This window comes from Thalassophryne amazonica, chromosome 12, assembly GCF_902500255.1.
Source record: "Thalassophryne amazonica chromosome 12, fThaAma1.1, whole genome shotgun sequence".
Taxonomy (NCBI): domain Eukaryota; kingdom Metazoa; phylum Chordata; class Actinopteri; order Batrachoidiformes; family Batrachoididae; genus Thalassophryne; species Thalassophryne amazonica.
The window spans coordinates 86,645,088-86,660,303 of record NC_047114.1 but is presented as its reverse complement, the minus strand read 5'-3'; positions in this window follow the sequence as shown (position 1 = coordinate 86,660,303).

Below are 15,216 nucleotides of genomic sequence, written 5' to 3'. Positions count from 1 at the left end.
CAGATTAAACACCTAACAGATACAGCAAAACACCGCTGTGCTCCGGAACAGGAAGTGATACAATACCGCAGTGAGAGCCAACCACCAGTAGAGGCAAGCAAGTGATCAATCATTATTGTGAACACCCCCTTTTCTACTTTTACTAATAGCCCAATTTCATAGCCTTAAGAGTGTGCAAATCATGAATGCTTGGTCTTGTTGGATTTGTGAGAATCTACTGCATCTACTGGTACCTTGTTTCCCATGTAACAATAAGAAATATACTCAAGACCTGGATTAATCTTTTTAATCACATAGCACTACTATTATTCTGAACACTACTGTATATAAAGTGGACGGATCATACAAATTTTCAGCAGTCTAACACAGCTCAATGTGTGCCTTAAAAAAAAGATACATCTCCTTTATGAAACAAGATGACACTTTAAGATATATTGGCTATTATATAACGGCTGAGTGGATCCTTGTCATTTGATTGGTGTTTTGTATGTCATGTGACATGGATTATTCATCCCATTTGTGTTTTATTGCATTTATCGTGGCTCCATTTCAGTGCAAATTTGGTTTCATACGTTTTGTACCATTGCACGCTGCGAACCCCGCCCATGCACACATTAGTGAGGGCGGCGTTTAACTAAACACGGAGGAGTTTGTTTTGCTGACAGAAGACGATTTGAACGAGCTAATTGATGGTACTAAGTCTTCTAACACACACAAAAAACAAAACCATAAGCTGTCAGGAGGCATGAAGAACTGTTAGGATGAAAACCAGGACAAATTTCTGTTCCAGTTTTTCGCTGGACTGAGAAAGTACATAAAGTCTTTTTCTTTTTTGCAAGTATCACGGATTACATTGTCAGAATTATTTTGGAACTGTCTAAGTGTTTTTCCAAGTTGGCTGAGAACAATTTTGGACTCCTATTTAAAGTTCGTGTTGGATTGTTGATATCAAAGCAGCAGTGACGCACCAAAATTTCTGTCGTTTATAAATTAATATAATAAATGACAAGGATCTATTTTAGCCGTTACATAAAACAAATAATGAATGTTTTTACATTATTTCAATGCAATGGATATTTAATTTGGTGAAAGCTGGAATATTCCATCTTTCACATCATGAAATAGTCGTACTATTGGACTCATAAACATTCATTATTTGTATACAATACGATTCAGGATTAATATTTTTTTATTGTGGAGTGATTTGATTTGATGCAGTGTGACATGATGTAAGCTGATAACATTCTTTGTATAATGTAGACTTTCAATTTCCATGATAAAATTGAATAAACCAGCAGTGACATTGCTTAACTTTAATTTCATATTTCATGAAATATTAGGAACTTCAGTTTTTTGGAAGTTTGTGCAGCACATTGGCATTGCCTGTGCTCATTTTTTGGTCACCACTGGGGGCAGCACAACATATAGTAGCATTAAGCGAGGCACAGAAAAAGAAGCCAATTGTTAGCGGAGTATAAATAGCATAGCATAGGTTTTCCACTCTGAACCGGCATCACAATATTTACAAATTGTGAGCCAGATGTAATGTTCAAATGGGTACATTTATGCATTGTACAACCAACCTTATCTGAGATGTTGCTTTTATTTTTATCTTGCAAAGTTAAACATTCCCAAGACTAGTCTCGCAAGACTGTTGCAAGACTGTTGCACCAACTTTTTAACTTTTGCGAGAATTAGAAGATGCATTCAACTGACACACACTGTTAAAAATTGTGCAATAAACCACTTGATCGCACATTTATCTGGAATCAGAGGTCTGTGTATCATTATAGTTGTATCTATTTCTTTAAATTTGATTTTTGATTCTTATTGTAAGAGTGTTCCATGATGCATAACACAAAATGGCTGATACACATCCAAAATGTCCTCTTATCTCGACCTAACTGCTTTTCAAAATGGCTGACATACAAAATGTCCTTGTATTTGGTATCTGATCTTTTTATAGTTGCCTAATTGATAAAACCAAAGTATTCGCATCTATTTGGACATCATGACGGAACAGTCCGATTTATTGCGTGAAATGACACTATATTACAGACATACACGACACTATATTGCAGACATACACAAACACTAATATTTTTACATACCGGCCTTGGATGCAACATGAGCAGACACCCACTAATACCCACCTACTTCACCTCACTTTACAGCCAATCACATAGATACTGATTCACGACAGCCTAAGGACCGCCCACATGGGGCACAATAGGCACAGAAATAAAAATTAGAGTAGAAAGGAGACCTGGGTTCTTTGTTGTAGGTGTTTGCATGTGATGTGGTTCAAAGACCCCAGCGCTATTAGATGCCTCTCTGTATCAGGGTTTGAACTTTTTCAATACATCTAAACTTTGAAGTCCATTTCCTGTCCAATTCTTTTTGAGATCACTCACCAGAATAAAAGAACCTAACACTTATCAAGCAATTGTTTCACCCCTAATGTTATTTTTTTTCACTGGGGGAAAAAAAATCCAAACAGTGAGGTCATACATCCCCCCAAAATCTGTAAGAAGCAAACCTGTTTCTGTGTCACTTTAAATGCTGCTGGCCACACCCACTCTGCTTTCATAGAGATGTTAATTTTCAAGTGGTAACCTTCGATGGTCCCAAATGAAACAAACCCTGAAGAAAAAAAGTTGCCGTTCTTTGACTGGCTGCTTGAGACTAGCTCAAAAATGCCAGTACATTGTCGTGGGGACCCATGTTAAAATGTCCAACATTCCAGCATCTCAACTCAACCTTTATTTCTAAAGCACATTTAAAATGACAGCAGTCAACCAAACTGTTGTACATACTTCAAAAATGGGCACCAAGTTACCCCCAATTGGAAATAAATAAATTAAAAATAACAACAAAATTGCACCAGGCAATGAAACAAATAAAAGACAAAGTAAAATAAAGAGTTAAAAGTAGTAGGAAATACTTTAATTTATTTCATTTACATAGTGCTAAATCACAACAAAGCTGCCTCAAGGTGCATTGCATAAGTAAGGTCTAAACTTACCAAACCCTAGAACAAGCACACAGGTGACAGTGGTAAGGAAAAACTCCCTCTGATCATATTGAGGAAGAAACCTCAAGCAGACCAGACTCAAAAGGATGACCCACTGCTTGGGCCATGCTACCGACACACTAGACGAATATACAGGAAATTTTTGGAGTCCATGCTGGTTTCCAGGATGGGAGACCTGCAGAAGAAGAAACCTGCTCCCACCTCAGGATGGAGCAGCACCTCAAACAGAGAGAAAAAAAAAAATAAGCAGGAGGCAGAAAGACAATAAATACAGTATAATTTCTCAGCATTAAGCAACAGGAAAAACAGAAGAAATACTAAGGTGAAATAGAGAAGTAATTACTCATTTAGGAAACGAGAAATAGGTTTTTAAACAGGATTTAAAAGTCTCTAGGACAGGGATGATCTAATATTAAAGGGGAGACTATTTCAGAGCCTGGGGCAGCCGCTGCAAAGGTTCTGTCACCTCATCTTTAATCTGGTTTTCGGCACCTCGAGTAACAGCTGGTCAGAAGACCTTAAGGCTCTGGTTGGGGTGTAAGGAAAAAGAAGCTCCGAAAGACACACTGGGGCCAGGCCATTGAGGGCTTTAAAAACAATTAAAAGAAGTCACATGGGGGATTCTCTTAGTTGTCCTGACTAAGTTCCTAAGGGCCCTTGATGAAATTATGGGCTTTCTCACAATTTGCAGCTAATTCATGTTTTCGGGGTTAACAACGCTCCCAATGGTGTCTCTTGGAATGTTACGTTTTTGGAAATCACCCACGTCCCTTCAAGTGTGATGAAATAATCTCCTTTCTCAGCTTTTGTGGAAGCTCCTTTCTCTTTCCCATGATTGCACCTCACCTTGAATACCTTCATGCGTGGAGTTTATAGTTGCATCAAAGCTGAAGCAAATGAAGGATCATTAGAGAGTTCCCAAAGACTTCATTAAGTTTCAGCTCCACTTTAGGCCATAAAAACTGTCAGACAGCTTTAAAAACAACAATATATAGGAGTTGAATAATTGTGACATGACTATCTCAACAAAATATACTGTTACACACAGATCAAAGGTTGGCTCGACTAGTGTGTGTCACAAGCAGAAATCTAGGTATGGACTTCTGTTACTTATGTCACAGAAGTTTAAAATGAGTTTTTTCATACTTATGGCTTCCTTCTGCCAGGAGAAACTTTGCATGCACATTCAAAAAACTGATTTGTTGGACATGTAGCATGAAAACCCAAACACATATAACTAATTATATATATATATATATATATATATATATATATATATATATATATATATATAAAGATTTTGTACAATATGACCCTTTAATAATGAAAGGTTTATGTCTTGTTAAAGTGCACTTTAGTGGCAGCTGCTGATGTTTCTCCCCAGATTTCCCTCAAATATAGCACACAGGCCTTCAATTATCGAACTAAATGGCAAACACCGGGTTTTCTTTAGTAATATTCAAAAAGGAAACAGAACATAAACTGTCACTCTTCAAAATGTTCATCAGTCTCATGGCTAATTGTAGACTACTTTGCAAAATACAAGCAAAAAGGTTTATGCCTCTGGCTGATTATATATATATCTGCTTCAGCATCAAATCCGCTGCGGTCCACCCGCCTTCAGGGAAGTACATTCCTTATGATTACTACTTATGATTAGATTGGACTACACAGTGGAAGAGTCTGTCTGCTGAAACCAGACAGTCAGGTTTGACTGACAGTCATGATGGGTCATTTTTATCATGTCTGGGAGCATGCTCTGCTGCTGCATGTTCCTGCATCCTCCCCACTGTGGAACTATCTTCTTGGAGCCCCCTTGGTCCTTTCCAGTTGCTGGAGTTGTCAACACTGAGGCACAAGCTGGCTGGCTCGTGCCCAGAGTAACACTCCACATGGTCAGTCCACATGGCAGTCGAGATTCATTCCCAAGAATTCAACCATCAATTGCATCCTAGCTCTGCGAGTACTCACTGAATCCAAGTGCAAATCTTGGCTTTGCTTCTTTGCAGTTTATGGAGTTCTGCAAAGCATTTGACTCGGTTGATGAGGCTGCTCTGACAGACATCCCACAACTTCACGATATCCCCAACAAGTTGCTTGATATCAAGGGGGGCACAAACTCTTCATACCCTTTCATGTTTTGATATGTTACAAAAATGTATTACTTTTCTGTCAAACATCTAATTTCAGTATGATCCACCTGTCATGACCTGTCATGTTTGTCAGTTTTGTGGTTGACAAATATCTAATCAATAAGAATGTCTAAATGGCACTTTGGTGTCCCTGGACATTTTTTTTTCTAGTTGGGGTGTGCATCTGTCCCTTATGCAATGGTCCAATATGTATTGAGATACATGGACTAATACGATTCAGAGATGCTTCTTATTATGGAACAATTCAATTCTGTCCAGTATAAATCAGTGCAATACAATTCTTTATTTAATGCAAACATTTATTTTCCTTGATAAATGAAATGAAGCCAAAAGTGATATTTCTCACCTTCGAATCCATATTTCATAATGGACCAGGAACCTTCTTCAGGTTTTTACTACTGTGCTGCAGAACCTTGGTGCTGCCCCTGCCTGTCTTTTGTTGACCAGTGGGGGCAGCACCACATACAGCATAAAGGGGAGCATAGAAGAAGCCCAGAAGATGAATTTGGCTGTTAGCGGAACATAAAGTGAAATTTTTTAGCGTTTTTGATTTTTGATCTTTTCGCTTTTCTTCCTCATTTTGTTACGATTTGAGCCCTCTGCCAGAAGTGACAACAGCATCCAGCATGGGAGTAAAAATGAACATTTAAAAAGTGCTTAAACTATCTTTCCACTTCTGAACTCATGGACCAACCTTTGATGTTTTATGAGAGCTTGAAGAAGCAATGCGGAAGTAACAATATATCAGTTTAATTCGGATCAGACATTGACTGACTCCTGGTGAACTTAGATTGATCCTGGGGTCTGTGCATCGATGTAGTCATACCAATTTCTGATTCATACTGGCGAATTGATACACCCAAAATTTCTCCTATTGCTGGTCCATGACCTGAGTCTGTGACCTACTGCAACAACTTTGTTGAACGTAGTCTTGCAGTGGATGTTGTTTTGCTTGCAATCTTTTTTTTTTCTGTCTAATTTTAGTGTTCGGCACAAAATCTTGTCATGTTCTTGCTGCTTACTGGGACTGTGGCCTAAAATGTTTGTTTTAATTTGAGGGGCCTGCTCTGTGTTGGCGTGCACACAAAAAAGCCCAAACAACTGAATCTGAAATCTTCGGGTTCACGTTTCTCCACAGCAGACAAAATGTACTGACAAAGGTCCAGCGGCTCCTTACATTTTCTAGGTCACACTGCAATTTTCAAGAAGATTTGACTTCAGTGCAGCTCTGCTTGTAGCTGAAAGCATATGATTACAAGTGATGTGGCCGTTGCCAGTGCGCACCAAGAGGACATAGTATAATTAGTCTATAATAAGTCTCTGCTCCTCTACGCAGCATTCAGCCCAGAACAGCTATAAAAACACAAGTGTCTCAAAAATGTTGCCCAGCAGCTTAGTTTGTGTGCTGAAGACAGCTTTTCATCAGGTTTGACAAAAACGCTTTGTAGTGCTTTCCAGGAAAAAGTGCATGCACGTCTTCAGCGTATTTCACGCACCTTCATCACTTATTCGAAAAGCCTGACAGAGCTCTTTTCTCTGGAGGGCATTTAACATGCTTTGCGAAGTAACGTGTGGTGCTGCAATGCGTCCAGGAAAATCGCTCACTTCCCTCGACGTGTACAGGAGCTTCTCTCCCGTCTGACACTTTGTGGGAAATTCTCAGACTGATCCACGGAGCAGTCAGCAACACTGAAGTTGTTGCACACACAGTTCTTGCTGATTTTTTTTTTTTTTTTTTCACACGGTCTGAATGTCGTTGACTGGGAGCACGTGGATTTATTTCCTGCATTTAAATGACGATCTCAATCATCAGATCGTAGAAGTGAAACTGCAGCCGGCTCCAACAGATTAGAAGTTGACGTAACCTCAAGAAAGACCTCCTGAGGTATCATGAATTAGTCACCTATAGAAGGAGTGTCAGGAGACACTGCAAATCACATAACCACTGCGAGTGGACTGTGTGTTTGTCTGGGCCTGTTTTTGGAGCACAAGTCAGTTTATTTATTTATTTTTGAACTAATTTGTGGGGTCCCATGACTTATACTCTGGTGTGACTTACACTCACCGAAGACTTTATGTAAGCCTCGGTCACATGGCATTAATGAAGGATAGCGAAGCCCAAACGAAACAAGAAATCTGGACTTACGTTAACTTTCAGATGCATCATTTAACCGTCGTCCAGCTTCGTTCCTGCAGCTGGCGCTTTGTCAGAATTTTCAAAATGTAAACAAATCCTGACGACAACCTCAATTCATCTGTTTCTTCAGCTGACGACAACCTCATTCAGAATTTTCAAAATGTAAATGAATCCCGACGACAACCTAAATTTGTCCGAATCTTCAGCTGGCGCTTCATCAGAATTTTCAAAATGTAAACGAATCCCGACGACAACCTCAATTTGTCGGTGTCTTCAGCTGACGACAGCCTCAATCAGACTTTTCAAAATGTAAATGAATCCCAACAACAACCTCAATTTATCAGTTTCTTCAGCTGACGACAACCTCAATCAGAATTTTCAAAATGTAAACAAATCCCGACGACAACCTCAATTTGTCCGAATCTTCAGCTGGTGCCTCGTCAGAATTTTCAAAATGTAAACGAATCCCGACGACAACCTCAATTTGTCAGTTTCTTCAGCTGACAACAATCTCAATCAGAATTTTCAAAATGTAAACAAATCAATCAATCAATCAATTTTTTTATATAGCGCCAAATCACAACAAACAGTTGCCCCAAGGCGCTTTATATTGTAAGGCAAGGCCATACAATAATTATGTAAAACCCCAACGGTCAAAACGACCCCCTGTGAGCAAGCACTTGGCTACAGTGGGAAGGAAAAACTCCCTCTTAACAGGAAGAAACCTCCAGCAGAACCAGGCCCAGGGAGGGGCAGTCCTCTGCTGGGACTGGTTGGGGCTGAGGGAGAGAACCAGGAAAAAGACATGCTGTGGAGGGGAGCAGAGATCAATCACTAATGATTAAATGCAGAGTGGTGCATACAGAGCAAAAAGAGAAAGAAACAGTGCATCAATGGAACCCCCCAGCAGTCTACGTCTATAGCAGCATAACTAAGGGATGGTTCAGGGTCACCTGATCCAGCCCTAACTATAAGCTTTAGCAAAAAGGAAAGTTTTAAGCCTAATCTTAAAAGTAGAGAGGGTGTCTGTCTCCCTGATCTGAATTGGGAGCTGGTTCCACAGGAGAGGAGCCTGAAAGCTGAAGGCTCTGCCTCCCATTCTACTCTTACAAACCCTAGGAACTACAAGTAAGCCTGCAGTCTGAGAGCGAAGCGCTCTATTGGGGTGATATGGTACTACGAGGTCCCTAAGATAAGATGGGACCTGATTATTCAAAACCTTATAAGTAAGAAGAAGAATTTTAAATTCTATTCTAGAATTAACAGGAAGCCAATGAAGAGAGGCCAATATGGGTGAGATATGCTCTCTCCTTCTAGTCCCTGTCAGTACTCTAGCTGCAGCATTTTGAATTAACTGAAGGCTTTTTAGGGAACTTTTAGGACAACCTGATAATAATGAATTACAATAGTCCAGCCTAGAGGAAATAAATGCATGAATTAGTTTTTCAGCATCACTCTGAGACAAGACCTTTCTGATTTTAGAGATATTGCGTAAATGCAAAAAAGCAGTCCTACATATTTGTTTAATATGCGCTTTGAATGACATATCCTGATCAAAAATGACTCCAAGATTTCTCACAGTATTACTAGAGGTCAGGGTAATGCCATCCAGAGTAAGGATCTGGTTAGACACCATGTTTCTAACATTTGTGGGGCCAAGTACAATAACTTCAGTTTTAGCTGAGTTTAAAAGCAGGAAATTAGAGGTCATCCATGTCTTTATGTCTGTAAGACAATCCTGCAGTTTAGCTAATTGGTGTGTGTCCTCTGGCTTCATGGATAGATAAAGCTGGGTATCATCTGCGTAACAATGAAAATTTAAGCAATACCGTCTAACAATACTGCCTAAGGGAAGCATGTATAAAGTGAATAAAATTGGTCCTAGCACAGAACCTTGTGGAACTCCATAATTAACTTTAGTCTGTGAAGAAGATTCCCCATTTACATGAACAAATTGTAATCTATTAGACAAATATGATTCAAACCACCACAGCACAGTGCCTTTAATACCTATGGCATGCTCTAATCTCTGTAATAAAATTTTATGGTCAACAGTATCAAAAGCAGCACTGAGGTCTAACAGAACAAGCACAGAGATGAGTCCACTGTCCGAGGCCATAAGAAGATCATTTGTAACCTTCACTAATGCTGTTTCTGTACTATGATGAATTCTAAAACCTGACTGAAACTCTTCAAATAGACCATTCCTCTGCAGATGATCAGTTAGCTGTTTTACAACTACCCTTTCAAGAATTTTTGAGAGAAAAGGAAGGTTGGAGATTGGCCTATAATTAGCTAAGATAGCTGGGTCAAGTGATGGCTTTTTAAGTAATGGTTTAATTACTGCCACCTTAAAAGCCTGTGGTACATAGCCAACTAACAAAGATAGATTGATCATATTTAAGATCGAAGCATTAAATAATGGTAAGGCTTCCTTGAGCAGCCTGGTAGGAATGGGGTCTAATAAACATGTTGATGGTTTGGATGAAGTAACTAATGAAAATAACTCAGACAGAACAATCGGAGAGAAAGAGTCTAACCAAATACCGGCATCACTGAAAGCAGCCAAAGATAACGATACGTCTTTGGGATGGTTATGAGTAATTTTTTCTCTAATAGTTAAAATTTTGTTAGCAAAGAAAGTCATGAAGTCATTACTAGTTAAAGTTAATGGAATACTCAGCTCAATAGAGCTCTGACTCTTTGTCAGCCTGGCTACAGTGCTGAAAAGAAACCTGGGGTTGTTCTTATTTTCTTCAATTAGTGATGAGTAGAAAGATGTCCTAGCTTTACGGAGGGCTTTTTTATAGAGCAACAGACTCTTTTTCCAGGCTAAGTGAAGATCTTCTAAATTAGTGAGACGCCATTTCCTCTCCAACTTACGGGTTATCTGCTTTAAGCTACGAGTTTGTGAGTTATACCACGGAGTCAGGCACTTCTGATTTAAAGCTCTCTTTTTCAGAGGAGCTACAGCATCCAAAGTTGTCTTCAATGAGGATGTAAAACTATTGACGAGATACTCTATCTCACTTACAGAGTTTACGTAGCTACTCTGCACTGTGTTGGTATATGGCATTAGAGAACATAAAGAAGGAATCATATCCTTAAACCTAGTTACAGCGCTTTCTGAAAGACTTCTAGTGTAATGAAACTTATTCCCCACTGCTGGGTAGTCCATCAGAGTAAATGTAAATGTTATTAAGAAATGATCAGACAGAAGGGAGTTTTCAGGGAATACTGTTAAGTCTTCTATTTCCATACCATAAGTCAGAACAAGATCTAAGATATGATTAACGTGGTGGGTGGACTCATTTACGTTTTGAGCAAAGCCAATAGAGTCTAATAATAGATTAAATGCAGTGTTGAGGCTGTCATTCTCAGCATCTGTGTGGATGTTAAAATCGCCCACTATAATTATCTTATCTGAGCTAAGCACTAAGTCAGACAAAAGGTCTGAAAATTCACAGAGAAACTCACAGTAACGACCAGGTGGACGATAGATAATAACAAATAAAACTGGTTTTTGGGACTTCCAATTTGGATGGACAAGACTAAGAGTCAAGCTTTCAAATGAATTAAAGCTCTGTCTGGGTTTTTGATTAATTAATAAGCTGGAATGGAAGATTGCTGCTAATCCTCCGCCCCGGCCCGTGCTACGAGCATTCTGACAGTTAGTGTGACTCGGGGGTGTTGACTCATTTAAACTAACATATTCATCCTGCTGTAACCAGGTTTCTGTAAGGCAGAATAAATCAATATGTTGATCAATTATTATATCATTTACCAACAGGGACTTAGAAGAGAGAGACCTAATGTTTAATAGACCACATTTAACTGTTTTAGTCTGTGGTGCAGTTGAAGGTGCTATATTATTTTTTCTTTTTGAATTTTTATGCTTAAATAGATTTTTGCTGGTTATTGGTAGTCTGGGAGCAGGCACGGGGATGGGGTAATGAGGGGATGGCAGGGGGAGAGAAGCTGCAGAGAGGTGTGTAAGACTACAACTCTGCTTCCTGGTCCCAACCCTGGATAGTCACGGTTTGGAGGATTTAAGAAAATTGGCCAGATTTCTAGAAATGAGAGCTGCTCCATCCAAAGTGGGATGGATGCCGTCTCTCCTAACAAGACCAGGTTTTCCCCAGAAGCTTTGCCAATTATCTATGAAGCCCACCTCATTTTTTGGACACCACTCAGACAGCCAGCAATTCAAGGAGAACATGCGGCTAAACATGTCACTCCCGGTCTGATTGGGGAGGGGCCCAGAGAAAACTACAGAGTCCGACATTGTTTTTGCAAAGTTACACACCGATTTAATGTTAATTTTAGTGACCTCCGATTGGCGTAACCGGGTGTCATTACTGCCGACGTGAATTACAATCTTACCAAATTTACGCTTAGCCTTAGCCAGCAGTTTCAAATTTCCTTCAATGTTGCCTGCTCTGGCCCCCGGAAGACAATTGACTATGGTTGCTGGTGTCGCTAACTTCACATTTCGCAAAACAGAGTCGCCAATAACCAGAGTTTGATCCTCGGCGGGTGTGTCGTCGAGTGGGGAAAAACGGTTAGAGATGTGAACGGGTTGGCGGTGTACACGGGGCTTCTGTTTAGGGCTACGCTTCCTCCTCACAGTCACCCAGTCAGCCTGCTTTCCCGGCTGCTCGGGATCTGCCAGGGGGTAACTAACGGCGGCTAAGCTACCTTGGTCCGCACCGACTACAGGGGCCTGGCTAGCTGTAGAATTTTCCACAGTGCGGAGCCGAGTCTCCAATTCGCCCAGCCTGGCCTCCAAATCTACGAATAAGCTACACTTATTACAAGTACCATTACTGCTAAAGGAGGCCGAGGAATAACTAAACATTTCACACCCAGAGCAGAAAAGTGCGGGAGAGACAGGAGAAGCCGCCATGCTAAATCGGCTAAGAGCTAGTAGCTACGCTAAGCTAGCGGATTCCTAAAAACACGCAAAGTGAATAATGTGTAAATAATTTAGAGGTGATTCAGCAGAAGGAGTGCTTTAGTTAAGGCATGTAAAGATTACACTGGGAAACAAATCGTAATCTAGATAACTAGATCAATCTAACTGCGCAGATTAAACAGCTAACAGATACAGCAAAACACCGCTGTGCTCCGGAACAGGAAGTGATACAATACCGCAGTGAGAGCCAACCACCAGTAGAGGCAAGCAAGACATCCCAACGACAACCTCAATTTGTCTGTTTCTTCAGCTGACAACAACCTCAATCAGAATTTTCAAAATGTAAACAAATCCCAACGACAACCTCAATCAGAATTTTCAAAATGTAAACAAATCCCAACGACAACCTCATTTTGTCTGTTTCTTCAGCTGACGACAACCTCAATCAGAATTTTCAAAATGTAAACGAATCCCAACGACAACCTCAATTTGTCTGTTTCTTCAGCTGACGACAACCTCAATCAGAATTTTCAAAATGTAAACGAATCCCAACGACAACCTCATTTTGTCAGTTTCTTCAGCTGACGACAACCTCAATCAGAATTTTCAAAATGTAAACGAATCCCAACGACAACCTCAATTTGTCTGTTTCTTCAGCTGACGACAACCTCAATCAGAATTTTCAAAATGTAAACGAATCCCAACGACAACCTCAATTTGTCAGTTTCTTCAGCTGACAACAACCTCAATCAGAATTTTCAAAATGTAAAAGAATCTCTACGACAACCTCAATTCGTCCGTATCTTCAGCTGGCGCTTCGTCAGAATTTTCAAAATGTAAATGAATCCCGACGACAACCTCAATTCATCCATTTCTTCAGCTGATGACAACCTCAATCAGAATTTTCAAAATGTAAATAAATCCCTATGACAACTTCAGTTCGTCCGTATCTTCAGCTAGCGCTTTGTCAGAATTTTCAAAATGTAAACCAATCCTGAGGACAACCTCAATTTGTCCTTATCTTTGTTTCGCTGTCTGTCTTGATGCCTCCTGATCATTTGTGTAGTTCCCGTAACGTCAGCATTCCATTTTACTGTGATCCAACTTTGTCCAACCTCCAAAGTCCAACTTATTGCACGAACGTTGACGATATCTGAACGGATCAATAACTAAAGATCCAATTAGCTGCATGTAACATCCTTGTATCGCTGATGACCTGTCCATGTTTGGGACGAAAAGCAATGTTGTCATACAGGAACATTAGCGGTAAGAACGTTTTATCAAATACTTTAACAATTCATGTACGCTCCAGCCGTTTGTAGCTGGCCTGCGTGTGCACACACTTTGTTGTGAGGACAAACAACATCTCTCACCTGTTGTCAAGACAAACAAAATCTCACACCTGCAAGTATTGCGGACATGAGGACAGGGCTGGCTGTGCTCGGTCTCATACCTGCTGTCAATCAATCAATCAATTTCAATCAATTTTTTTATATAGCGCCAAATCACAACAAACAGTTGCCCCAAGGCGCTTTATATTGTAAGGCAAGGCCATACAATAATTATGTAAAACCCCAACGGTCAAAACGATCCCCTGTGAGCAAGCACTTGGCTACAGTGGGAAGGAAAAACTCCCTTTTAACAGGAAGAAACCTCCAGCAGAACCAGGCTCAGGGAGGGGCAGTCTTCTGCTGGGACTGGTTGGGGCTGAGGGAGAGAACCAGGAAAAAGACATGCTGTGGAGGGGAGCAGAGATCGATCACTAATGATTAAATGCAGAGTGGTGCATACAGAGCAAAAAGAGAAAGAAACAGTGCATCATGGGAACCCCCCAGCAGTCTACGTCTATAGCAGCATAACTAAGGGATGGTTCAGGGTCACCTGATCCAGCCCTAACTATAAGCTTTAGCAAAAAGGAAAGTTTTAAGCCTAATCTTAAAAGTAGAGAGGGTGTCTGTCTCCCTGATCTGAATTGGGAGCTGGTTCCACAGGAGAGGAGCCTGAAAGCTGAAGGCTCTGCCTCCCATTCTACTCTTACAAACCCTAGGAACTACAAGTAAGCCTGCAGTCTGAGAGAGAAGCACTCTATTGGGGTGATATGGTACTACGAGGTCCCTAACATAAGATGGGACCTGATTATTCAAAACCTTATAAGTAAGAAGAAGAATTTTAAATTATATTCTAGAATTAACAGGAAGCCAATGAAGAGAGGCCAATATGGGTGAGATATGCTCTCTCCTTCTAGTCCCCGTCAGTACTCTAGCTGCAGCATTTTGAATTAACTGAAGGCTTTTTAGGGAACTTTTAGGACAACCTGATAATAATGAATTACAATAGTCCAGCCTAGAGGAAATAAATGCATGAATTAGTTTTTCAGCATCACTCTGAGACAAGACCTTTCTGATTTTAGAGATATTGCGTAAATGCAAAAAAGCAGTCCTACATATTTGTTTAATATGCGCTTGCTTAATATTCACAATCACGTCATTGTGAATGTTTCATTTTGATTCTGATTAAAGCATTGAGGTTGATGTTTGCTTCTTTTTAGTCGTTAGTTTTGGTTTTATTTCGTTACTTTTTGTGCTTTTGATTCAGGCTTTTCAGTGATGTGGAAGGTGCAGGATCATTCATCCATCTTTCCTGGACGATTTGTGACTTTTTGGACTTTTAAATCCTTTGTTCAGCTATCGCTGTGTGCCGTGTGAGCAGGCCCTTAGGTACACCTTGCTAGTACTGGGTTGGATCCCCTTTCTGCCTTCAGAACTGCCTTCATTCTTTGAAGCATAGGTGCAACAAGGTGTTAGTCCTCAAGGTGTTATTCCAACAAGATATTCCTCAGATTTGTTGGTCCATTTTGACACGATAGCATCACGCAGTCGCCCATTGAACCAGTCTGTTCATTCTTCTCTGACCTCTCACATCAACAAGGCATTTTCATCCACACAGCTGTCACTCACTGGATATCTCTCCTTTGTTT